General features: G+C 36.3%; 1 long non-coding RNA gene across 2 annotated transcripts in view; it reads right to left on the reverse strand.

Annotated features, from left to right (window-relative positions):
• LOC116481174 (uncharacterized) overlaps window positions 1–21,142 on the reverse strand; it is an 88,928-nt gene extending 67,786 nt beyond the window's left edge. Inside the window, exon 1 of one of the 2 annotated variants that reach the window (XR_009209227.1) lies at window positions 21,087–21,140. This is a non-coding gene — a long non-coding RNA (uncharacterized LOC116481174). Of the gene's footprint in view, window positions 1–21,086 lie in introns of both variants that reach the window. The other variant, XR_004251435.1, reaches the window with a different exon arrangement.
• Between the last annotated feature and the right edge of the window lie 5,643 nt (window positions 21,143–26,785).

The raw sequence follows: 26,785 nt of genomic DNA on the forward strand, positions 1-26,785 counted from the left end.
TCTCCTGAATTAGACTCAAAATCCCATCCTATCACCTGCTTCCCACATTACAACATCCTGGAAAAATAAATTAAAGGGACATTTTTACAGTAAACCTACTTTGCTTCCTAATTTTTGAAATAATCAAATCTGCTTTCAAATCCTCATTAGCTGTATTGATGAGCTGAACCAAACAATGAGGAAACCTTCACAGCTATACCTGAACTTTCAGCGTGGGCCCCACTAGGAGAAACTTTTTTGCTTCTCTGTCCTTACAGCCTCATGTTCTTTTGCTCTATTCATACCTTCTAAATGGTGGGTTATATAATCTTCTCAAATACACATGTAGAACAATCCAACCTCTATGTTAGAGGAAAGTAAAATGATGTCCTCACAAAAGGTCTAGTTATATCCTCTTGATTCTTCCTACTAAGGACTCAATCTATTTAGACCCCTGAGTTCTTCTAATGGAGTGAGGGTATTATTGTATACACCAGATAGGAGTGGTCCCACTCTACTGCCCTCCTCCTTCCACCTTTTTTTCAACACATAACCAAGAGCCCTTCCTGCAGATTTTGTTTGTTAGGGCAGGTTGGTAATATGTTGACCACCTAATAACATTGGCAAGAAAATTGCATAAAAGTTGAGTCCTGCATATGATTTTACTTTATAGTCTTGAAAGACTTCCATGAAGTCAATTCTCACTGCCCCTGACTCTTTTCCATGCTTTTTAAATGGGATATGAGTACTTACATATGTGGGAGTGGGTCAGCGATTTTAAGAAATAGCCGAGTAACATTTTTCCCAAAGAATCAATTATACTGAAAGACTTGGACAAAAACTATTCTTAAAATCCTATGAATTTATGCCTAAGCAAGACTTTTAAACAAAGTTCATCTTTGAAACACAAGACTTTGAACTATAGTCCCAAACCATCCCATACCCTCCCCATCCCCTCAAGACACATGCTGTCTCCATCCACTGCCAAACTTCCTCATTTCATACAGATAAGAAGCTTTGGATTTTTTTTTTGCATAAGTCCATGTAAAATTCAAGAGTTATCATATTTAAGAGTGAAATTGCCCTAAGGAAACTTTCTACTATTATAGTTTAGTAGTGAAGTAAGGAAAGTAGGGAAGTAAGGAAAGTCCGAATTTGGGGCAGTGTATGACTATATATTTAAGATAATCTGGCATACGAGTTCTTGACACAAATTCTCAAAGGCAATCAGAGCTTTTGACTATTTAGACATGAATTATCAATATTAAATAAGCTAAGAAATACCAATTGGGTTTTGAAAGAAGTAAAATTGGGAGATTATATTCATATAAATTATGCTATTATTTGGCCCTGATTTTGTGTGTGTGCATGGTGTGAGTGCATACGTGTGTGTGAGTGCATGCACATGTGCTTGTGTGCATGTATGCATGCCTGGGTATGTGCGTGTACACATGTGTGCATGTATGTGTGTGTGCATGTATGTGTGTGTGCATGTGTGCCCTACTCTAAAGTGAAGTTTGTTCTGCAAGCTACTGACTTGGTTAAAAAGCTTTGGAAACATGAGTGCAGTTCCAGTCATAACATTTAGACCTTCATTTCAATCCCATAATAGTTAGCTTAAGTAATGTCTAAATATTTCTTTAAGCCACAATATCCTATTTTCAGCAACGGACTCTAAATCATAATGCACTGTATTTGCCTCTTTCTGACTTGGAATAAGTTCCCATGTGGAACAGTTGTAAGCTCCTTTGAGATTTATCAACTGCACCAAGCTATAAAGTAAGACTGGCAAAAGGAAATATGTTTGAATCTCTGCTCTGATGAAATAATTGAGAAAAATTTTATCTATATGCTTTGCATCTGGTTTAGTTCTGTGTTGGCATCTGCTTCTCATTGAGCAGAATCACCTCTGTTACTATTAAAAGGCCAAGAGCTGTCTTTGAAATTACAATGACGTGCAATTAAGAAGTTATTTCAGTTATCAGCATACAGTAACTCAACTAGCCATAGTTAAGAAAGTGTATAAATTCCAAAGACATTCAAAACATCTGGATTTGGATGCTTCTCCCTTTCCATAATTGATGTGTTAGCTGCTCATGGGTGAAAGAACATGCAGCACATTTTAGGGACATCTGTTTCAAGTTAGAGTTAATTGATTTCCATTCATGTCTTTCTCTTTTTTTGCCCAAAATATATCAGAAAATACAGATCAGGAAAACAAAATGCATTTCAAACAAGCTTTTGTATTTAAATGCACGTATTAAGAGAGAAATATACAATTAATATAAAACTTTCTGGAATCTTTCACTACACTATGACTCAATTGTGACAGTTGTTCCTGAAATCATAACTAAGACATTGAGTAATTAGTATGTCATCATCACTGTGTTTAGTAATTTACAATCATTATCTATCTTTTTTTTTTCCTTCTTTCTTTTTTATTTTAGACAGAGTCTCACTCTGTCGTGCAGGCTGGAATGCAGTGGCGATCTTGGCTCACTGCAATCTCTGCCTCCTTGGTTCACAAGATTCTCGTGCCTTGGCCTCCTGAGTAGCTGGAATTACAGGTGCACCCCACCACGCCCGGCAAATTTTTGTATTTTTTGTAGAGACAGGGTTTCTCCATGTCGGCCAGGATGGTCTCGAACTCCTGACCGCAATTGATATGCTTTTCCAAATGAAGAAAGGTAGTCAGAGATGGAAAGTAATTTGCCCAAGGGCACAACTGTAGCAAAAGGAACAGCTGGAATTCTCACCTAAATGGTTTGATACCAAAGCCCACATTGTATAATTGCACTGATGGGATATAAAATGCAGTAGTGACAAAACCATTATATGGCACCAATCCTGCTGTGTGCAAAGCCTTACATGAAGTACGTTCAAAAATTTTGAAACTTACAGAACTGACCACTTCACAGTCTGCAAGCCATTTCATGACAAGTTTTAACAAGGAACTGGGACTGAATTTTTCCCAGTAGTGTACATGACTTGGTAAATCTGTAAACCTCTCTGAATCTGGGTTTCCTAAGGTAAGCTGGCTATATCTATAATAGTAGGATTGCTATGAAGATACAGGGTATTAATCTGTATTAAAATGTTTTGCATACACTAAAGAATAATTTCCTGAAGTGTTAAGTCAAAAACTTACTTCCCCAGAAATCGTAAACAGATGTTTTGAGTGAAAAGAATTCCAGGTCAAATTTGTTTGGGAAACCCTGTGTTTTGCTGTAACTATTTACACCTACTACCCACCCACCCATCCCACATAGAAGACATGTGTTACCTTGTTTAAAACCTCTGCCATCCTTTTCTGGTAATGGGATTCATGCTATTGGGATATTGCTCCTCCTCTGACTCCACAGGCTGCTGGTGGAGCTTCTGCTCACCCAGGAACTACAGCAGAGCAAATGACCTTATGCCCCGGAACATTTTACCTTGCTACAAGAATTGTGGCATATATCCAGGAGCAGTAGCTCACACCTGTAATCCCGGCACTTTAGGAGGCCAAGGCGGGCAGATTACTTGAGCCTAGGAATTCAAGACCATCCTGGGCAACATGGGGAAAACCCATCTCTACTAAAAAATACAAAAAATTAACCGAACGTGATGGCAAGCATCTTTAGTCCCAGCGACTCAGGAGGCTAAGGTGGGAGGATCGTTTGAGGAGGAGGCAGAGGTTCAGGAGGCAGACGTTGCAGTGAGCTGAGATTGCACCACTGCACTCCAGCCTAGGCAAAAAAGTGAGACTGTGCCTCAAAAGAAAAAAAAAGGAAAAAGAATTGAAGTCTAAGACTGTGAACCCAGACCTGTTGGTGGCCATGCTCTGTCACTGCTGTAGAAATAAATTCATCTAACTTGCTTTTTGGCTTAAGCTTCTTTGACTTTGAGGTATGTTGAATATACTCTTTGTAGAGATTCACTATGAGAAACACTAGAAAATATTAGCAGATTTCAACAAAGTATAGGCTGAAAAAATCAGACATCTGTCTCTAGGGGTATGTTATAAAAGAAGAAAAGAAAAATCAGACATATGAAGTGGAAATAAAGTATTAATAATAAGGAAATTGACAAAGAATTCTATAATACTCTTTTTAAAAATTTTTTATTGATACATAACATTCGTACATTTATATGGGGTACATATGATATGTTGTTACATGTATAGTATGTGTACAGAATCAAGTCAAAGTATTTATGTTACTCATCAGCCCAAGCATTTATCATTTCTATATGTTGGGATCATCAAGTCCTCTTGTCTAGCTATTTGAAATATGCAACACATTGTTTTTAACTATAGTCACCCTACTCTGCTATCAAACATTAGAACTTATTTCTTCTAACTCAATATTTGTACCCATTTACCAGCCTTTCTTCATCTCCCCCGCTCCCCCTACCTCATCTCAACACACATCCTTCCCAGCCTCTGGTAACTATTGTTTTACTTGCTACCTCCGTGAGATTAAACTTAGCGAGGAAGCCACGTTAGAAGCTGACATAGGCCAAAAGCGAGGCCTCTTACACCAAGCAATTAGCCAAGTTGTGAATGCAAAAAAAGTTCTTGAAGAAAATTAAAAGTGCTACTCTAGTGAACCCACAAATTGTAAGAAAGTGAAACAGCCTTTTATGCTTGTAGAAAGTTTTAGTGGTCTGGATAAAAGATCAAAGCAGCCACAACATTCCCTTAAACCCAACTGTAATCCAGAAGAAGATCCTAATCGCTTCAATTCTATCAAGGCTGAAAGAGTTAAGGAAGCTGCAGAAGAAAAGCTTAAGCCTAGCAGAAGTTCATTCATGAAGCTTAAGGAAGGAAGCCATCTCCACAACATAAAAGTGTAAGGTGAAGCAGTGAATGCTGATGTAGCAGCTTCAGCAAGTTATCCAGAAGATCTAGCTAAAATAATTGATGAAGGTGGCTACAATAAATAACAGATTTTCAATGTAGATGAAACAGCTTTAAATTGAAAGAAGACACCATCTAAAACTTTCATAGCTAGAGACAAGTCAATGCCTGGTTTCAAAGCTTCAAAAGACAGGTTGACTCTACTTTTAGGTGCTAACTTTAAGTTGAAGCTAATGCCCATGTATCATTCCAAAAATCCTACAACCCATAAGAATTATGCTAAATCTACCCTGCCTGAAAAACAAAGCCTAGATGAGAGCAATTCTGTTTATAGTATAGTTTACTGGCTATTTTAAGCCCACTATGGAGACCTACTGCTCAGAAAAAAAAGTTTCCTTACAAAATACTACTGTTTATTGACAATGCACCTGGTGATCCAAGAGCTCTGATGGAGATGTACAAGGAGATTAACGTTTCCATCTCTGCTAACGCAATATACATTCTGCAAGCCATGGATCAAGGAGTAATTTGAAGCCTTATTGTTAAGAAATACATTTTGAAAGCCTATAGCTGCCATAGATAGTTATTCCCTTGGTGGATCTCAGCAAAGTAAATCAAAAACCTTCTGGAAAGGATCCACCATTTTAGATGTCATTAATAAAATGTGTGATTCATAGGAGGAGGTCAAAATAGTAACATTAACAGGAGTTTGGACAAAGTTGATTCCAATTTTCAAGGATGACTTTGAAGGGTCCAATATTTCTATGGAGAAACTAACTGCAAGCATGATAAAAATAGCAAACAGCAAGAGAACTAGAATTAGATGCGGAGCCTGAAGATGTCACTGAATTCCTGTAATCTCATTATAAAACTTGAACAGATAAAATAGTTTCTTCTTATGAATGGGCAAAGGAAGTATTTTCTTGAGATACAATCTACTCCCGATGATTCTGTGAACATTATTGAGATGACAACAAATGATTTAGAATATTCCAAAATCCTACTTGATAAAGCAGCAGCAAGGTTTGAGAGGATTGACTCCAATTTTGAAAAAAGTGCTATGGGTAAAATGCTATCAAACAATATAATATGCTACAGAGAAATCTTTCATGAAAGGAAGAGTCAACCAATGCAACAAACTTCATTGTTGTCTTCTTTTTAAAAATTGCTGCAGCTACCCCAAACTTCAGCAACCACCACTCCGATCAGTCAGCAGCCATCAACATTGAGGCAAGACCCTCCATTAGCAAAAAAGATTATGGCTCACTAAAGGTTCAGATGAATGCTAGCATTTTCCAGCAATAAAGCATTTTAAATTAATGTGTGTATATTGCCTTTTAGATATAAAGTTATTGAGTGCTCAATAGACTACAGTATAATGTGCACATAATTTTTATTTGCACTGCAAAACCAAAAAACTTGTGTGACTTGTTTTATTGTGATACCTACTTTATTGCAGTGGTCTGGAACTGAATCCACAATATCTCTGAGATATGCCTGTATATAATCTTAAACATTAAAATAATTCCAAAAATATGGATATTTGGAATGATAGCGTTTCATCCTAAGCCCAACTTGGTCTTCATCTAATATCCCATGTATCAAATTATAAAGCTTAATTGGTAGAGTCTGCACATTTAATAAGGAATACTAAACTGAATGGCATCTTCTGGTATTAACTCACATCCCCATTCTCAGTAGGAGCCATGAGTTTCTAGAATTGGTGATGTCTGTTAACATGCTTTCAATGAAAGCAACAGAGGACGCTACTCAAAATAGCTCTAAACATTAGACAATGTATAACCTTGCATATCCAGAGGATTTTATCATTGACCCAGGAACTATTCAACTTTTCTTTCTAATTCCTCAGCTTTGCCCTCAGGCTTATCTCTTCCACCTAATTGCAAGTGGCTGTAGCAGTTCCAATTATTGCATTCTCATCCCTCAAAAAGACTAGAAAACTCCATATCTTTCCCTTGTCCCTCTTATTAAGTAATGACAGTTTTTCTAGGTGCCTCCCAACAGGCTTTCCTTTGTGTCTCATCAGCTGAGTTACATCATGTGACCATTTCCATTTCTATTACTGGAAAGATAAATAACTGGTTTAAACTAACCAATATTTACCCTCCTATGGTGAGAGAAGCCAGACTTAAAGCAAATGGTCTCCCATTACTTCAACAACTCACAATTCTGTGTATACATGGAAGGAGCAGAAATAGGGGAGAGCAAGGTCTATCACAAGTACCTAAAAAATAAATGTTTCGGGTGCACAATTACACAAAGAAAAAAAATTCAAAAAAAGAAAATGTAAGTTTAAAATAATCTCAGAGGAAAATTAAAATAAAATAGAAATTACTTTAAAATTGTCAATAAATAAATATATTGCATTTTATATTGTCATTGGAAATTATGTTAAGGGAAAACCGGTGCAGCTAAGAAGAAAATGTTTTTTGAAAAAATATCTTACAACAGCTAAATTAGGAGAAATGAGAGCTATATAAATTGTCACAATTTAGTTAATATTCTTCTATCCTGCCCGTTAAAATGGGCCTCCAATTGACATGTAAACAATATGCTTAATTAGATTCACAGATTAAAGTTTTCTACTGCAGTTAATTTAACTACTTTCGACATAGATTATATATATATATACACACACACACATACATATGCGTGTATATGCGTGCATGTATATGCATATATATGTAAGTGTATATATACACTTTTATTAAGAACTGATCCTGGTTCTATAGAAGGACAGAAGCAGAGTCCAATATAGATTGATTCTGTTTATAAAAAGAATTTTTTACAAGATGTCTTTTATACACACCTGTGAAATATTCATTGCTCTGTAAATGAATGTGTTGGCACTCTGCCCCACAAAGTTTTATATATTTTAAAACTAAAATGTCTTCCTAATTGTTTTCATTAGATAAAATGTTTCCATGCTATAACAACAACAAAAAAAATGTCAGGAGTCTAATTGTGCTTCTCCATTTCCGCTCCTAAACCCTATATTTTGGGAGCAGAAATTTAAAAATTGAATGCCTCCTTCCCGATGTCAGAGCAAAAGCCAGACATCTCAGAGAGCAACTCCCCACAAGGGTGAGGATGTGGTTCACTGTGTGTACAGTGCATCAAAGCAATTTCTGTGCTGTTTGCTTTCTTCTCAAACCCTGCCTCCCTGCTCCTCAATCTAGATACTCATGCCCCCCAGAATTAGAAAACACTCTGCCACTCTGCTTTCCAGCAGTCTCTCCACCATCACATATGGGCACACTCTTATGTGTGCTTAAAACTTTTCAGCCTGGTATACATTTTCTATGGACTCAGGCTGCCTTCCATAGACTTGATAGCTACCTAGGTATCAGGACTAAGAAGATACACATAACCATGGTATGATTTAAAAGAAGAATGATCCAAGCACCCTTTCATTATTATTTAATAAGCATTTATTATCTGCCAGGAACTATGGATAAAGATATTAAAAACAGGTGTTCTTAATTAGCCAGGCATGGTGGCATGTGCCTGTAATCCCAGCTACTCAGAAAGCTGAGGTGGGACAATTGCTTGAACCTGGAGGTGGAGGTGGCAGGGAGCGGAGATCGTGCCACTGCACTCTAGCTTGGGCAACTCCTTCTCAAAATAAACAAATAAATAAATAAAGTGGTCTTTATAATCAAGGAGCATTTGGCTAGAGAGAAAGAGAGAAAATGATAAAAATAATTAAGTACAGGAAGATAATGAGGTGTCATGAAAGATGTACAGTGTATAAGTAGGCCACCAAGGAGGAATTCTCCCTGAGGACTTCAGAAAAAAAGATTGAGGGATGATATTTTGTTCATGAATAATATAGGTTTACTATATCCTATCATTATAAAATGAATGCACTCTCTTAACAAAATCGTAACTCCACATCTCTAAATAATCACCAAATAGATTAATGCTGGATTTACTCAGTCGTGCTTGGTTGCATAGGTGTGAAATTCACCTTCTTTCAAAGCAGTGTTTTTAGTCACTAATTTCACAATCTGTTAATAGTTTATCCGAAAGATAATAATGTTCTGCAATTGTTATTAATGAAAAGAGTTTTCTGTCACTATTTGTTGAACAGGGAGAGATGACCCAAACCCAGGTTCAGTACATGCATGAGGTAGTCCACTGAGATCCATAGAAGGCTTTCATGAAATAGACTTGGAATCTGTACTTTGCCAACAGGCAATGAATTGAAAGGTATGTCGTTTAAAGTCCTATTTACTCTGCAGGCACCTTTTTGACTCACTGCTTGAAAGTACCCATAAAAACTCCTCTTGGGCTAAAACAGTTTAAGTTGTCAACTGCACTAAGGAGGCCATAATCCATGGATCATGATCCAAACAGATAGTGAGAGCTCAGGCTGTCATATTGAAGCTTAGTAAGAGAATTTTGATTTTTTTTTTTTTTATTGTAGCTTGGTGAACTGATTAATGAACTAAAAAAAAAAATTCTTCTGAATTCTTAAAGGGGCTTCTCATACTCTGAAATGATTGATTCAGTCAATAATTTGCAATATTTACCCCAGCTTCCTGTAAATATTTCTTAGCACTGTTCTTATCTAGACTAAAAACTAAACTAGTTCTTCCAGGCACCCAAAGCCACAAAGCTTCAGCTGTAGAAGGTCCAATTCAGTCATTCATTACCAGGCACACATATAATGTGGTTAATCCGTCCTAATTGAAGGTTTTTACTGCTTTTGCTTTTTCTGCAACTTCCATAGGCACATCAGCATGGTCCTGAATGAAATGTATTTCTCCACATTGATATCTCTCATTCATACTTGTGGTATGCGACAGGTGGCAAATAATATACAAAATGCAAAGAGATCTGTTGCCCAGTAAACAATGCCTGGGACTTTAACTTACTCATTTCCTGGTGTTGGGGATGTAGATTTGAGAAGTAATTACACACAAAAAAAATTCTGCTTCAATTGAGAGGGTTCCAGTAATATCTGAGTAAGTCACAAGTGACCACATCAATATAGAGCTCAATGTGTTATTTAAGAAATAGTACACTTGAGAGGCCGGGCGCGGTGGCTCACGCCTATAATCCCAGCACTTTGGGAGGCCGAGGCGGGCGGATCTCAAGGTCAGGAGATCGAGACCATCCTGGCTAACATGGTGAAACCCCATCTCTACTAAAAATACAAAAAAGAAAAATATTTAGCTGGGCTTGGCGGCGTGCGTCTGTAGTCCCAGCTACTCCGGAGGCTGAGGCAGGAGAATGGCGTGAATCCGGGAGGCAGAGCTTGCAGTGAGCCCAGATCGCGCCACTGCACTCCAGCCTGGGCGACAGAGTGAGATTCTGTCTCAAAAAAAAAAAAAAAAAAAAAGAAAGAAAGAAAGAAATAGTACACTTGAGAACTGAAGACGTTTCCTAAAGGAGAACTTTGCTCATTTCTAAGCCATCCATCACATAACTCATATGAGACTCGTATGGTGTGCCTAGAGTATAATAGACCCTAGTAAAAAAATGACCTGCAGAACTATTCCAATTAGATCCTGTTGGCCCTTGAATCATTAATTCACTCAGCAAGTTTACATTCATTGAAGATTGGCTACATAATTTTGGGGGGCTCAATTCAAAATGAAAATCAGGGTCCTTTTTAAAAAAGTATTAAGAAATTCAGGACAATGACATCTGAGCATTAAAGCAACAGTGTGCCCTTCTAAGTGCAGGATCCTGTGTAATTAATTACACAAGTCCCACTCAGAAACCCAGTCTTATATTCATTACCTATTGTGCATTGTGTTGAACAATGCATGGAACAAAAGCATGAATAAGAAATAGTCAGTGGCCAAGCATGGTGGCTCACACCTGTAATTCCAACACTTTGGGAGGCTGAGGCAGGAGGATCACCTGAGCCCAGGAGTTTGAGACCAGCCTGGCAACATGGTGAGACCCCATTTCTACAAAACATGAATAAGTTATCTTTATTAACAAAAATAAACGTTTAAAAAATTAAACATAAATAGGTCTTGCCTCCAAGCAGTTTACAATCTAGGGTCATACCAAAAATCTTTAAGTGTTGTTAATTACATTAAAAATATTCATTACTCAGGTTAGAAGAAGAAATGAAGGAGTACATCCACTTTGGCTACCTGGGAAGTGTATTCTCTCTATGAGCAATTCCCTCACACTATGTAATGGACACACTTGTGTTTTTTATAAACTTCTTCAGTGCATTTGAAAATGCTGTTCTTTATGACTGAACTGACTTCCATCAAATCTTCGCTTGGCTAATCCTGCCCATGCTTCAGGTCTCACAGTTTTACCAACTGAGAGGTTAAATTAGATCGCCAGTTTCACTCTCATAGCTCTCCAGATCTTGCCTTCCAAGTGTCTATCATTAGTTTTTAGTTTTATATTTAAGTTGGTGTTTTTTGTTTTTTGTTTTGTTTTGTTTTCTTTTGAGACGGAGCCTCACCTGTTGCCCAGGCTGGAGTACAGTGGTGATCTCAGCTCACTGCAGCCTCCGCATCCTGGGTTCAAGTGATTCTCCTGCCTCAGCCTCCTGAGTAGCTGGGACTACAGGTGCCCTCCACCACGCCCAGCTAATTTTTTGTATTTTTAGTAGAGACGGGGTTTCACCATGTTAGCCAGGATGGTCTCGATTTCCTGATCTGGTAATCCACCCACCTCGGCCTCCCAAAGTGCTGGGATTACAGGCGTGAGCCACTGTGCCTGGCCGGTATTTTGTTTTCATTTACTAAAAACTCCATGAATGTAAGGAAGCATCCTTCATTGTTGTTCGCTGGCATCTCCCCACTTCCTATTTTAGGACTAGGCCCAGGGTGGCACTTAATAGGTATTTGTTAAATAAATATCATTAAATGAAAATCCTAATGGAAGTGGACATAAGCAATAAGAAGTTAAAAGGGAGTAAGTGTAAATAAAAAGACTGAACAAACCTGTAAGTTATTAGAAAATAGTTGGCCGGGCGCGGTGGCTTACGCCTGTAATCCCAGCACTTTGGGAGGCCGAGGCGGGCGGATCACGAGGTCAGGAGATCGAGACCACGGTGAAACCCCGTCTCTACTAAAAATACAAAAAATTAGCCGGGCGTGGTGGCCGGCGCCTGTAGTCCCAGCTACTCGGAGAGGGAGAGGCTGAGGCAGGAGAATGGCGTGAACCCAGGAGGCGGAGCTTGCAACGAGCAGAGATAATGCCACTGCACTCCGGCGTGGGCGAAAGAGGGAAACTCCGTCTCAAATAAAAACAAAAAAGAAAATAGCAAAGAGCCCAGTTTGGCTGGAAAGTGGGTTGTGACTTATACTAGGAAATAGAAGGAATTGAAGTGCTTGATGGGGAAGCCATATTGTAGAAGAAATTAAATAGAAGGAATTAAAGTGCTTGATGAAGGAAGCCATATTGTAGAAATACTTGAGACCCTAACTGAGGAGTTTCTATGTCATTTAGTAAGTAATAAATGGGGAAGGTTGTTGTTAGACTTTTTAAACCAGGTAACTGTTTAAAATATATATATAAGAAAATACAAAATTGTATTTTGAACAGAAGTGCTTCTAAGCAACTTATGGGCTTGACTGAAGCGCTTTATGGGAGAGATGATTGTCTAGGCAGTATATTTAAAGAAAGTTAAGGCATGAATTTGAATTGAGAGAGAGGATTTGGGGAGGAGATATAGGAACAAAGATGAAGACAAGAAAAATACTTGAAATTTTGTTAATAGAGTGATTTAATTTAGTCATCTAATTTGTCAGTTTTGGGGAAAATTTAAAAAAAAACAACACTTCCCCTTTTTTCTAATCTTCTGTTGAATTAATAAACTATTAACTACAGTACATTTGCCTAAAACAGGAACTTAAAAGTTGAGAAACATGCTTAAGTTCAGTCTACACTAACCACATGCCAAGTTTCATTTTCAGTCATGTTAGCTAACAGAACTGCAAACAGAGACTAAGTCTTTGATAATGTGTTTTTTGGAGTGATTTTTTAAATGGATTATACAAACATTACCATTCACTAGAATTCATATTACTTAGAGGCATCTGAGCACATTTTGAAATGAAGTGTTTCAGTAGAAAAAGAAAATCCTCACCCCCACCAAAAAGAAAAAAATTGGGGATTTAAAAAAAATTACAAAAATAAAATACGTCCATCCTTGGAAAAGGCTTTTTAAAATAAATTAGATGTATGAAACAGAAACAAATGAAACAACAGTTTTTTTTCTGTATTTAATCAGCATCTAACAGGCTTATTAAATTGCCTTCTAATGTTGATACAAGGCAAAAGTGCAACCACTACTTCCATTAAAGGAAGAAAAAAATGCTAGGATAATGTAGAAAAGAAATTATTTCTGTGCACTCTCTGTGATAGGCTGATCATTTCACATCTTGGCATATTGCTATTGAATGTGGCATGTGAAGTTGGACGATAGTAAAAAGATTGTTGAAACTCAACGATTACAGCACGTGCTTTAAAACTCAAGGGTTTCTATTGCTGGGTTTGTGACTCAGATGTCATTGCTAATAGGGTTACTTTGTGTTGCTGCTCAGTTTTTAAACTCTTACTACTTAATCTCTGAAGATGAATAATAGTCTACTTCATATCCTTCATCCATTTTGAGACTTTCTTTCAAACTTCACAAATTATAAATCAAACTAATGTATATTAGCAATCATTTATGATTTCAACATGCATCCTGTAACTGTACTGAGTGCTGATGATGAAAATAATAAGAAAATATACCTGTCACAAGACAAAATTACCACAAATTTAATTAAGATCTTAATTAGCTTTTACTTGTGATTCTAGCATCAGGCAACACGTTGTTTTATAAAATAGAATGGATGTTTTGATGAGCCAAGCAGAGAAATTTGGCTTTATAGACAGAAAAGGGCTGAGGAAAGAAGCAGCAGAACAAAAAAACAAAAAAAAATGGATTGGTTGCTTCAAAGTTAAAGGTTAAAGTGAAGGGGACTTCCTTGTCATGCCCACTAAAACTGGCCTGTTTCGGGATTTGAATATTATCTCTCTCTCTCCTGATTGCTCGGAAGGTGAGATAAACAAATTGGTTTCAGCTTGGTAGTATGGAGCTTTAACGTGAATAATTCCATTTTGGTTTGGTCTCTTGGGCCTAGTACAGGAGTTCAGTTCAAACCAATGGCCTCCCATAAATTGTATTTGACAAGCCCCAAAAATAACTTTTAGTGCTCTATCCTCTACTTTGATAATTATTCAGAAGAATATTGAATGCATCAACCTAACTATGTAAAGGAGCAGTGATACAAAAATATTTTTTTCTCATGCCAAACTTATAGACACTATTCCTGAGATTTGAAAAAAGAAATATATGTGCCACAGGTAATGTAAACAATATTCCTAGATATTGCTTGTTATCTCTTGGTGGAAAAATAATTGGCTTTGCTGCAAGCTGATTAGGAGATGAAGAATAAATATTCTTTTGCAAAGAAATTCTGTTTATCTATCATAGTAATTGCATTACATTCACTTCTTTTTGTATTAAACTTTTGTTCCTTATATTAAAAAATATCTTTACAAAATGTTCCTAACTTTTCCCTTGCTTCCACATAAATAATTGAGACACAGAAGGTATATGGTCTGATTGACTTTAGGAAAAATATCTACCCTTAATAAATGAGAAAATTCATTGAAACGGCTCCTCACATTGAGTAGGATGAGTAGTCAACAAACACATTTTAGCTAGTGCTAGCATCAGTGAGGGCACCATCAAGCTTTGGACAAGGTTACACAATTTAGATTCTGACTGCCTGGCCCACAGTTTCCCATGTCTTGAAGAAGCAAACAGGACTTTCAATCAGTAATGTTAACAGCTTCTTTGACTTAGAAAAAAAAAAAAAAACTGTGGAAGAGAATATCAAGTGAAACAAAGCAACATTTATAAATGTGAATTTAAAGAAAATTTTGCTCTCTTTTATTTCCTATTGTTTTACAAGCATATTTGCTTTATTTCACATTGACTAGTCATGTTAAAAATTGAAGAAGCTCATCACTTTGTGTTTATGTTGACGTTAGAAAAAGACAAGACAAAAACTCTGTTCCACAAGCCAAAAAGTTGCTGATATCAAATATGCCTGTGTAATATAGGCATCCCCCTTAATATGGCCTTAAACATTTATGTACCGTTTAAATCTCTGTTACCCTGAGAACTTGGTTTTGGGGGTTTTCTGTTTTGATTGGTTGGTTTTGATTGTTTTGGTTGAGTTTTTGTTTTTATTTTTTAATCTGTAAAATGAGTCACAGCTTCCTGACAAAAGAGAAGGAAAGACTAATGTGTTAATATTTAAAAAGAACTCAAGGTAAGTACTCTGCTTACCTCCCTGTAAGTCTTATGGGTATTGTAAACAGCAAATGGATTAAGAAGACTAGAAAGGCATAAAGACATGCTTTGCATGTGATTTTATAAGATTATTGCAAAAATGAACTCTCCATACACAGGCTAATCGGAGACATTACAGGGTTGCTGAAAATGCTCTGAAGAAGGCAATCATGTCACATGGTGCAGTAAACAAATGCTGGACTTGTGGAGGTTTGGGGGTTGGGTTATTGTCAAGAAAGTAGAGTGCTTGCTGGCATTGATGTAATTGTAATTATTTATAATAGAGCTTCTCAAAAATTAGCTAGTATTCCTGGATGATAAAACATAGACTGTTGGGCCCTATGTACAAAGTTTCTGATTTACTAGGTATGGGGTTAGGTCCTAGAATTTCTAACACGTCTCTAAGTGATGCTGGTGTTTCTCTAAGTGATGCTAGTGTTCCTGATGAGACCATTGAAAGAGGAGTTTAAACTAAATCAAAAGCAGGTGAGGAATGTAAATATGAGAAGCTGTCACAGTAGAATGTGGTGAAGCTTTGACGAGAGAGAAGTATGCCCTGCCTAAAGTATTCAAGTTGAAAATAAAATAATAATACTAACAACAATTATAATAAATGCAGTTTTAAACCAAATTAAAGGATATGAGCCTGATTCATCCTGTCTGCTTCTTGAATTTCAAGATTTTTTAGGGTCCTTCTCTAAATTTTTATATACTCCAAGTACAAACTTGATTATGACTTTATTGAATTTGGTCTCTATATTTTCATAGTGGAAAACTGAGGCTCATGGAGAAAATTAGAAAATTTAATGAGAAAGACACAGTGAAAAATCTCAAAAAGAGGGACTTTTCAAAAATAATTACAGACACCTAGGAATTTAAGAGGTAGGCTGCCACTTGCTGCAGGAAGCTCAGGAGAAACTGACAAAAGTCCTGGACAACAAGTATTAATAGCTTGTTGTAAAAAGTATCCAAGGGCTGGCACTTAAGGAAAAGAAAGCCAACATTTATTGGAGGTCTATGATATGCTGTAATTTCTTCTAGGCATCTTTTGAATGTTTTTCTCATTTATCTTCACAATTATTCTATAAGATGGTATTGTTAGTACATTTTACAGATAGGAATCTAAAACTCAGAAACATTAAGAAGCTTGCCTGATGTCACATATCTAGCAAATGTGAGATCTGGGAGCTGAACAGAGGCCTGTCTTTCTCCAATGACCATTTGGTTTTTGTTATATCACTGGCTTTTGCTTAGCCACAAAATTGAGAACATGAGAGAACTGTCTCTACATGAAACCCCTCCCTAAGTCTACTTTTCAATCTGAAAAAAAAAATTAGCAAATTCTTTTCAGATAGTCAAGTAAGAGAACCATTATCATCCTGGAAGACAGACAGTACTTTTAATTATTTTATCAAAATATTCTGGAGAAAGGAAAGTAAAATGCAAAGAGCATAAGTTTTAGCAGCCAACTAAGCTAATTTAAATCATGGTTTCATTACTTCTTGTCATTCTGCTTTTTTCAGTAACACACCAGGGTGAGGTAAATTATATCTAAGTAATATGAGAATAAACAGACCTATATGACCCAACTTAAATGTAAATGATATAAATAAAATGTTCAAGCATAATCGCTGCCATATTACAGATGTTATAGAAATATTATTTCCTTCTACCTTTGTCTAAGTTAATATGATAAGCCAAAACACTCAGAAAACGCTCTTACTACTTGTTAGCAACTCACTTTTGTTTTTCTCGGCAGTCCCTTATCTAAACTCTTTTACTTTTGTTTCCTGTTCCATTGGTCTCTTCCGCTTTGCAATGCTTCTAATGCTTCTAATCTTTTACTGAGCAAAAATGCCTTTGTCTCATACTCTCTTATAAAATACATACTAGCCCAGATCCTAACATTCTCTAAAGAAAAGATGCTACTGAATGCAGTGTTTAAGTAGCCTGAAATTGCACCTGCATTATCATATTTCATACTTTCATATTTTTGTTTATATTTCTTTGAAATTAGTTTTAGTCTTTCCTGCATATAAAAATAAATATGCTCATTGTAGAAAATACTAAAAATGCAGAATTTTTTTAAAGTCCTCCAAAATTCTGCAACTCAGAAAAACCTCCACATTGTTAGTATTCTCAAAAAAAATTTTTTTTTTTGCAGGCTTCCTTTCACTGGCTTCCTTTCACTGTGTGTGTGTGTGAGTGTGTGTGTGTGTGTGTGTGTGTGTGTGATCATAATTGGATTCTAAATAGGTTATTTCACTTGAAATAATATCATATTCTTTTTCTTTTGTCATTAGAAAATAATTTAATAACATAGTTTTTAATGGCTGCATAATATTTCATCATGTAACTATCCCTGCTTTATTTGTTTATAATCTCTCCTGGGAAAAGTGTTGCAATACAAATATCTATTTAAATTGCTATTGCTTGAAAAATAGAACTAATGAGAAAAGACACAATTACAATGCATATTCAGTCTCATAATTACAGAGTTTGTACAGCTGTGGCTTTGGCAACAGAAGAATTAATTAAAATATCAAAAATTCACAATCATTCACTGACTCTTGAATAGTTGTACCAGTTTGTATTGTATATTGTTCTTATGAAAATGTTCGTTGATATACCATTTTGTTATTGTTAGGAAGGAAATAATTTTCTGTAAATATTTGTTGAGTAAAAAGAAATAAAAAAGACTTTTGTATCTTTATATTCCTATGGTACTAAAAATATTTTCCAAGAAGGGAAATACCGTTTCCTAACATTACACAAAATACATATGATAGATGGTAGAGGTTTATATAGTCATTGAAAGAATATTTCAGATTTTAAATTTTAATTACTTTGTTCATATTCAAATTACTCTATCAATTCTTTATTCACAGCTGCTATGTGAATCCAAGCAAATTTTTCATCTAGTGACCATCTCCTGCAAAATCTTTAAAGACAGTTGAACTAAACAATTCTTATGTCCATGTCAGCCCTAAAATCCTACATTTCTGTGTTCTAAAAGGTTAATTAATATGGTTTCTAAATCAAAGCATAATAAAATTATATTAGGTACCTTGTTTTTGAAGATGAAAGAGAATATGCTCAAAAAGCTTTATTAATATTTTTCAGGTATACTGCTATATGTCAGCTAAAACTGGAAATTAAATAATTACAGAAAGTATTATGATTATAACTGCTGATTATATAGAACACGTGTAGGCACAAAACATGCATCTAAAAAAGATCTTGCTTAGTTAAAAAAACTCCTGTTTTTAGAGCACTATTCGTTTTGATAAGATAAACCATTTGTGTAAGGCACAATGAATGGAAAAATTCTTTTATCTTATCAAATAGAGGGTTACATAGGAAAGGATGCATTCTCCAGAATTTTGATAGTGTAATATATTTAATACTGTAAGAGTTCTTAGTGGATCAGTAAAGACATACCATGAAAAGTTATTTTTGAGGAGTACTTAAGCAGTTACAGTGTTATCATATGAAGGCAAATTATAATGTTCCTTCTTACTAGCCAGGCCTCTGTGTACTTTTTGATCTTTTGCCTAAATGCATTTCATATTCCCTGGTTATATCTAAAGAAAGCCAATACCTTTAGTCCAAACATAGGAGAAAAGTAATCAGGGCTTTCGTTGGAATCCAGTAGATGAATACATTATTTATTGATAACCTTTGTTACGTGTACACAGCTGGGGATGGAGGTGTGGTCAAAGTGGTAATGGAGATCACCAGAGGACACTTCAGACACCACTAGGACTGGTATGGCTTTCTGCTCTTCACTCCTGTTTTAAAGATTGCTCAGACTTTTTCAAGAAATGTGTAGAAATATGTTTGAGGCTCAGCGTGCTTCTCTTATTTTGCTGATAAAGAGTCTCTGGCATTAGCCAGACTTCTTGGAATAGTAATCTTTTTTAATAGCAAACTAACATATCCTCTAACAAAAACCTTCCCTTCCCACTTTTTTTTAACCAGTTTGCTGAGTTCCACGTTAGTATTCACTTTTTTCTTCATAAGAGCCTAAAATGCCTTGCATTTTGGCAAAGTGAATTTATTTTATTTTTTAGCTTCTACATTATTTAAAACAAAATGTGTCGACTGCTTGAACTTTCATTTTTATGTCAATCAATATTTCCTGGTCTCCTTTTCAAACGAGCTAACTTTTCTGAAGATTTTTAAGAGGCCACCTGATTTCAGGAGTAAAAATAAATAAATGAGAAGAAAGTATTTACTATTTTCAACTACATCTGTGGCAAAGGATCAAAATGTGCATATATCCCAACTGCGAAGTATCTCTAGTTAAAATATAAGCTGTTTAGCATTAACTTTAATGTTAGCAACCTCACAAATGCCTTCTCTACAAGTCAGGGCCTCACAGAAAGCCATAAAAGGAAAGGAATATAATTTTGCTTGCTGGCACTTACTGAAAAGCTAAAATAGAATAGTAACAGAAATCATATTTGCCAGCCCTAACCGAAGGAGTTGTGAAACATCTCAGAAGATTGTAAGTTATTACAAAAATGTTGTAATTACCATGCTATTAACTATGACTTATAGGAGTTGAAACTTTTGCTTAACCAAAAATTATTTCAAGAACAGACAGCTAATTACTTACATTTAGAAAATATATTGCATACAAAGATATGCACATTTTAAAATGTAGCTTTAGGTCGAAATGCAGTAGCCCATTTTTTATTCCCTAATAAGAACTGGGATTTTTGAAATGATATTTTCAAGTATAGTAATAATATCTTTGAAATAATTCACTTATTTTTCCAGTTGTTGGATTCAAAAGATTTTTAAAAACTGTGTTATTTATTTCATAAATTCTGAATTCTTTAAAGCAAACATGAATGTATGAAAGTTAAAGCACACCTACAGTAAGAAATTGTGTGATTCTTACAGTGAGTTATTGCTCTTTTTAAAAGTGATTCATTGACTATGGCTTGGGTAGCTTAACCCTTCGAAGTACACATATCTGCATATACAGATTACACATGTTTTGAAAAATGCATAAGTTTTGAATTACAGGTATGTATGTGGAATTGTGAGGTCAATACAGAAAGTTTGGATAAAATGCCACTTTGGCAGAACCCTAAAGATTAGTGTAGCTATGGGATCTTTTTGCTGATGTAATAATGCACACTTCAGTTCACTTTGAACAATGACTATCTTGACTACTGCATTATGTCATTATATACTGCATTTATGGCTTTTTCAGGAATAACTGTGAAAGCTTTATTGAATTATTTTTCATTTCTTTTCTAATTATAATTTTCAATTTATGTCATATCCAAGGGAACATAACAAGAAACTAAATCAATTTATTTCTCTGTGTTTCTTTTTTAATAAAAAGAAAACTAAGCTTTTCTGATTTTTTTCTGAAATTGCCTTTTTATGCTTTCTTAAAAGCAAATTTATCTTTAAATTTAAATTCAAATATGAAACCCCTTGCCAAGATACATGTTTAGCTTTTTTTTTTTTCCGTCAGAGAATTTTGTTCCTAGTAAGAATAATTTATATGGCTGAGGCTCTTGTCCCAAAACAGTTTTAAATTGAAAAAAAAATGGCTTTTAAGAAACAGAAATGCCCATTTCTTGTCTTAAATGAATCTACCAATGCCTCCTTTCTCCTTTTCTCCACTATCCTCACTCACACACACTTCAACAAGTCTACCCCCACCCTATTTTTCACACTGTTTCTTCCCTAGAGTAAGTCCTTTTCAGGCTGCCTGGTGGTTTGTCCACAGCCTAGGCAATGCAAATATCACCCAAGTGAGTCCCTGAGATACATGTTAATAGAAGCTATACAATGTAATGTTAAGAACCAGTTGGCTTCTCTGTCTCCAAATACTGATCTAATACATGTTTGCAGATTAGATTTACAATGGATGAATTTACATACAGTTCTGTGCTCTGCAGAGAAATGTAGTTGCTTTGAGTCGGAACGGCAAAATGTGGCTCTTCTGAACCTAGAAGAGAAAATTCTGACCACTCCTCCTTCCCCATTTTAATGGTTTGACTAACCACAGACAAACACCCTTAGCATATTTGGGGAAGTAAGTTGTTATTTTATCGGTTTGAGGACTTCTCTAAACTTATCTTTTATATGCTCTCCAGCCCTAGGCTGTGATGTTTTCTGGTTGTCTTCAAACATCTGAAGAGGCAAAAGCTCTTGCTCTCCGTTCTTATTAACTTTTTGTCACAACAGGAACAGTCTGTTAATCTCATGTGCCTATAAACTTACATTTTTCTTTCCTTGGTTTTCTACCCATAACATTCCCCAGCTTAATTTACTGCTTGGAACTTCCATGTTGAAGGCCACCCATTTCCTTACCTATTCCCTGCTCGTTCTTCACTGTGTCTATGGATATATCTGATGCTCTCTATTCTTAAAAGGATGAGAAGATAAGAAATAGGAAGAATCTGAGGGGTTGTTTTAAATCTCAACCAATAAAATTATTGACATTACACCTAGCTGATAAAAATCTATACACTCATGGGTTCAAGAAATTTCATTTTATTTTACAATCATGATTTAAAAGTTTAATTCTAACTCTGAGACATCTTCCCATTGGGATGACAGGAAATTCAATCCCAGGCACTCTTGGTACTCCCCATCTTCTCTCCCTCCCCTTCCCCCAGGCCCAGAGTGTTAAGGAATAGAAGTCAAATGTGATGTGGAAACAGTAAAAGGTGGCACCTTTTCAAGAATATGCCCCTCCTCTACATAGGCCCATCCGATTTCTGATCTTGCTTGGACAGATCTTCTGTATTTTCAGCAGAAGGCATAAATGTTAATTTTTATGTGAATTCTCTCAAATTATAAATATTTATTTAAATGATGCCATTTAAAAATATATAGCTTTAAGCCAATTCCGCCCATTGGCCACCATTTTACAACTTCTGACTTGGACGTGGTAAGTGCCATAAGGGCACTTGCCATCAGGCTGCTTCGGCCTTTCTGCCCTGCGTGAAGGCAAGGGTCGGCCTGGCTATCTGTTGATAACTTTTCAGAGCCTAGGGGCTCAGGGGAGATGCTCACTTAGATAGCGTCTACCCTAACCTTTGGTGATTATCACTTATTACAGAGTACTTTGTGCTTCAGGAGTTCTCTAGTTCTCAAGGTTGTTTGCACAAGCAAAACAATAAAAAATTAATCACAGCAAACAGTAGGCATTGCATGGTTCTTATCAGGTGAAACTAGAGGAAGTATTTGGCATGTTGCTTTATTCTTTGCAGAGATTCCATAATTCCAACACTATGAGGAATATATTGGTAAAAGGTGAGATGCTGGTGTCTGGCCCCCTAATGCATGATGTGCTTCAAAAGTCCAGGCATGAGCAAATAGAAGATGTGTGAATCTGGACATGGCTAAGGGAAAGAATGGAAAACAAAAGTGCAAGAGATGATGTAGAGTAAACTGGATAGGATTTGGTACCAAAGATATAGACAGTGATTGGAGAAGGGCAGAGTAGACACAGATGTCTACAGTTTGAGGACTCTATGGATAAGAGGATGAATTTTCCCTTCAACAAAATATTGACTAATGACAAATTAGTTTCAGATTATCTATAATCAGTTCTATTTTCAACAAATCAGATCATGACATTCCATGTCTTAAAAGTTTCCATTGGCTCTCTGATACAAATGGGACACATTTTAGCCTCTTCTACTTGGTCTAAAAAATCCTTTAACATACAACCTCAAACAGCCTCTCTAGACCTTACATAGCACCCTGAGTGCTCAATATTCTACATCTGCTCAAACACACTATTTTTTTCTTTGCTGTTTCTAAAACATGCCAGGCAAATGTCACAAGTATGTTGTATTCGCTGTTAAATTGGCAGAATAAGTTTATTTAAATCAGTTTGTGCCTAAAACAGCTCTCATTTTAGCTCTTGCCTATCTTTCCCCTACCCAGATCCTTTGAAAACAACTTGAGATAGTATACAGAATTATGGTCGTTCAATAGGTTTTTACTTTCTTGAGACTGATTATTTCAGTGAAAATAAAAATTCTCTACCATTCTTACTAGTTAAGTCACTTTGAACAAGTGACTGAACTTTTTTTTTTTAAGTTTGGGGTGCTAATTGTGAACATTAAATAAGACCATGTTTGTACATTAGATAGTCAAAAAATGTTAGATTCCAATTAACTGATCAGCAATTTGGCCAAAAGGAAATTGAGGCCACAAAAATACAGGAAATGGGAAAAGGGAGTAAAGGGTAGAAGAAAAAAAGAGGAAATATAGATAGTTGTGTCCCTCCAACAAAGTCCCTTTAGATACTGTTTACTGGTAGACGGTAAATAGGCTTTTCCTAGAAAGTTTAAAACATATATTTGTTAATTTATCAAGTGCTAGAAGTATAAATTTACTTAGTAAAATACTACTTCTATTAAAAAATTGGATAGCTTTGTAGATAACTTATAAAAATACTTGATTCTCATTATCTATTGTGTCAACAAATCTTTAAAATGAGTACCATTCCCTGTCAAAATCACACTAATGCCATATTTTTGCATAAATTAAACATTCCTGATGACAGATGGAGGGCAATAAATATGCTTGAGAAAATACCTTATATTTCAGCCAGCCGCAGTGGCTCACGCCTGTAATCCCAACACTTTAGGAGGTTGAGGCGGGCAGATCATGAGGTCAGGAGATGGAAACCATCCTGGCCAACATGGTGAAACACCATCTCTACTGAGGACACAAAAATTAGCTGGGTGTGGTGGCACGTGCCTGTAATACCAGCTACTCCAGAGGCTGAGGCACGAGAATCGCTTGAACTTGAGAGGACAAGGTTGCAGTAAGCTGAGAACATGCCACTGCACTCCAGCTTGGTGACAGAGGGAAACGGTCTCAAAAAAAAAAAAAATTATATCTCTATTCTTCCCAAAAGACATCTCAAAGGTGAACTGTGAATGAAAATCATTTTCTACAGCAGTGATATGGTCTGGCTCTGTGACCCCACCCAAATCTCATCTCCAATAGTAACCCCCACGTGTGGAGGGAAGGACCTGGTGGGAGGTGATTGGCTCATGGGGATGGTCTCCCCCATGCTATTCTCGTGATAGTGAATGAGTTCTCACAAGATCTGATGGTTTAAAAATGTGGAACTTCTCTTTCTCTCTCTCCTGCTGCCATGTAAGACCTGCTTTGCTTCCCCTTTGCCTTCTGACATGATTGTAAGTTTCTTGAGGCCTCCGGAGACATGTGGAACTGTGAGCCAGTTAAACTTTTTTTCTTTATAAATTATCCAGTCTCAGGTAGTTTTTTATAGCAGTGTGAATATGGACTAATACAAGCAGTAAGCTGGATTTTGAGATAACTGACAGGAAGAAGTTTGGCTGGGAAAATGAACACTGTACTTCTGATACCCTTGGTTGTTTTCAGCTACCATCAGTTACAAGAGTTCAGACAGGTCTTGTTTGTGCCTGTCCTCAGAAAAAAATAAAGAAAAGAAAGGAGGGAAAGAAGGGCAAGAAGGAGGAAGATAGGCTGTATTGCCTTTGATCTGGAATTTCGCCACATTTCCAGCCTTGTATTTGCTAAACACCTGTTTCTGGCCCTCTAGTTTAATTCTCCTGCTGTCCTAACCACTTAGTGCTAGATCCATTTGTTCTCCCATCTCTGACATTGAACTTGGCTAAAATTTGTTATACTCTATTCTCTTTCCCATAAAGGTAGTCTGTGTTCATTCCTAGCAAATGACTGTCTTGTGCCAAAGGTCATCCACCATTTAGTCAAGCTTCTCCACCTCAACAGAGTCTAGAGAATTAGATTCACAAATCCTCCCACTTACACCTCTATCGCTACTGTGCAACTCCCCATTCTATTCATAAAACTGGCTACTCATAAGAAGAATATCTTTAGGAAATGGTTTGTGGCTGTGGAAAGCTCAGAGATAGCCCTCTGGCTCAAAGGAAGAGTTAATTTAAGTCACTCCAAACAGATTATGTATCTGCTTTTTCCCTCTCTGTCTCCCCAATCCATTTTCTATGATTAGAAAATAATGTTTAAAAGTGATTTGTGATTCAGCTCTTGCTGCAAAGTGGGTATTTGTAGTTACAACTACAAATTGGCTTAACCAGTTAAAGTCCTTGTGCAAAAAACCTTGGGATGAGAAGGTGCTTACACTGACAAACCAGTCAAGATAAAGCTTTTCAAAGCATCTGTCAGGAGGAGGCATACGGAGTGAAGACTGCAAATGAGGACAGCTAACTCGTCCTTGTCCTTCTCCTGTCTTTTCACTTTTCAGAAAGGTTCAGAGAAAGAAGGTACACAACTTTCACTATAATTCATTCCAGTGATTCTCCTAAAATTGTGGCTAGGAAGTTTAGTTCTTTTAAGCGTGCATCTCCTTTTTTCCTATAGCCATTTAGATCCATTTACCTTTCTGCAGAATTCAATGGCAGCTGTTCAGTCCTCCAGTGTACCAGTTTCATAGTCTTTGCTAGTGTTTGATGTACTTATTATGTCTAGTTTATATCAACTTGTTCCTTTTGACTCATTTCCTTAGGTACAGTCTCAAAGTTTTCATCACTGTTCAGTTTTCAAGATGTTCATTGTAGTGATCTGTGTCCTTGTCTGTATCAATGTAGGATTTAGTTTGCATACATTAACGCAGGCTTAGAAAAACAATAAACACATTTTTCTTTTCTAATGTAATAAGGAATCTGGAAATAGTAACTGCTGCTGGTTCATCAGCTCAAAAAATGTTAGGACTTGGCTCCCTCAGCTCCCCTAGATACTTGTGATTACATGATATCTGCACTATCTTCAGTCATCAGTCCAAATTCAAGGCAAGAGAAAGGACAGGGAAAAGGTCAAGAGGCCCTACACCTGGTCAGGGCAGCTGAATCTGCTAGCCCCTTTAAAGAGCTTTCCCAGAACTGTATCCAATGACTTCACTTACATTTCTCTGGCCAACTATAATGGTAGGGAAGACTAGAAAGTTTCATATTTTAGGTAGGTTCCTTGACCTTCATACAAAAATTTTATATTTTGTTGGGAAGGGAAAGGAGAGAATTAATATTAGGTAAACAGTGAACAGCCTATATTATAATGTCTTTCTCTTCTACAGGATCATAAATCCTTATTCATAATAGAAAAAGCACAAGATTTTAGATTAAGGACCCACAGTGTAATGGTTAATTTTATGTGTCAACTTGACTAGGCCACAGTAACCTAATACTTGGTCAAACATTAGCCTAGATGTCATTTTGAGGGTACTGTTTAGATGTGATTAACATTTAAATTAGTAGACTTTGAATAAAGCAGATAATTGTTCATAATGTGGGTAGGTATCATCTAGTCAGTTGAAGGCCTTAATAGAAAAAGACTGAGATTCCCAAAGGAAGAGGGAATTCTGCCTCCAAACTATCTTCAGACTCAAACTGCAGCATCAGCTCTTTCCTGGATTTTCAGCTGGCTAATCTGCCTTAGATTTCAGCCTCCACAATCAATTCCTTAAAATCTCTCTCTCTCTCTCTCTCTCATTCTCTCTCTCTGTATGTTTGCAGAAAACATACACCCATATACATATTCACGTGGTTCTGTTTCTCTAGAGAACTTTAATATACTGAGTTTGAATTTGG

This window comes from Hylobates moloch, unplaced genomic scaffold, assembly GCF_009828535.3.
Source record: "Hylobates moloch isolate HMO894 unplaced genomic scaffold, HMol_V3 SCAFFOLD_13, whole genome shotgun sequence".
In the NCBI taxonomy this organism is placed as follows: Eukaryota; Metazoa; Chordata; class Mammalia; order Primates; family Hylobatidae; genus Hylobates; species Hylobates moloch.